Source organism: Gekko japonicus, unplaced genomic scaffold (assembly GCF_001447785.1).
Source record: "Gekko japonicus isolate JY-2015 unplaced genomic scaffold, Gekko_japonicus_V1.1 scaffold5303, whole genome shotgun sequence".
Taxonomy (NCBI): Eukaryota; Metazoa; Chordata; class Lepidosauria; order Squamata; family Gekkonidae; genus Gekko; species Gekko japonicus.
In genome coordinates this window covers 2,290-2,939 of record NW_015169941.1, presented here as the reverse complement: position 1 = coordinate 2,939, position 650 = coordinate 2,290, and the positions used below count along the sequence as shown (strand labels likewise).

Sequence of the window (650 nt, the reverse complement as noted above, 5' to 3'; positions counted from 1 at the left end):
GCTCTGGGGGGGGGGGTCAACAGTGGGAGGGCTTCTAATGTCCTGGCCCCACTGGTGGACCTCCTGATGGCACCTGGTATTTTGACCACTGTGTGACACCGAGTGTTGGACTGGATGGGCCATTGGCCTGATCCAACATTGGCTTCTCTTATGTTCTTAAGTAAACACTGGGTGATTCCCCCTCCCTTTGAATTAAAAACTGCACATTAAGGAATTGGTAGATTTCATTGCCTTCTTGGCAGGCAGCTTGGACATTCAGCAGTGCCAGAAACAGCACCCCCCCCACCAATTCCTAAGACGCTCCAGCTGCCCCCAGCCTCTCCTCCAATAACGCCCCCACTTACCTGACCAGGCTGAACGGTGGCTGATTTCATTTCCACCAAAAGGATGGAAGGCCTTAAACAGGGTCGAGATGCTCTTCTGCACACTGGGGAGGGGGAGAGAAAGAGGGGAGGGGGAGTTAAAAGTGAACTATCTCTTGCACTAATAGTTGTGAGGAAAGAAAGAAAGAAAGAAAGAAAGAGAGAGAGAGAAAGAGAGAAAGAGAGAGAGAAGGAAGGGAAGAAAGAAAGAAAGAAAGAGAAGGAAGGGAAGGAAGGGAAGAAAGGGAAGAAAGAAAAGAAAGAAGGAAGAGAGAGAGATAGCAAATG

At 49.2% G+C, this 650-nt stretch overlaps 1 pseudogene; it reads right to left on the bottom strand.

Annotated features, from left to right (window-relative positions):
• The window catches only part of LOC107115782, a 27,514-nt pseudogene extending 27,087 nt beyond the window's left edge, over positions 1–427 (bottom strand).
• Between the last annotated feature and the right edge of the window lie 223 nt (positions 428–650).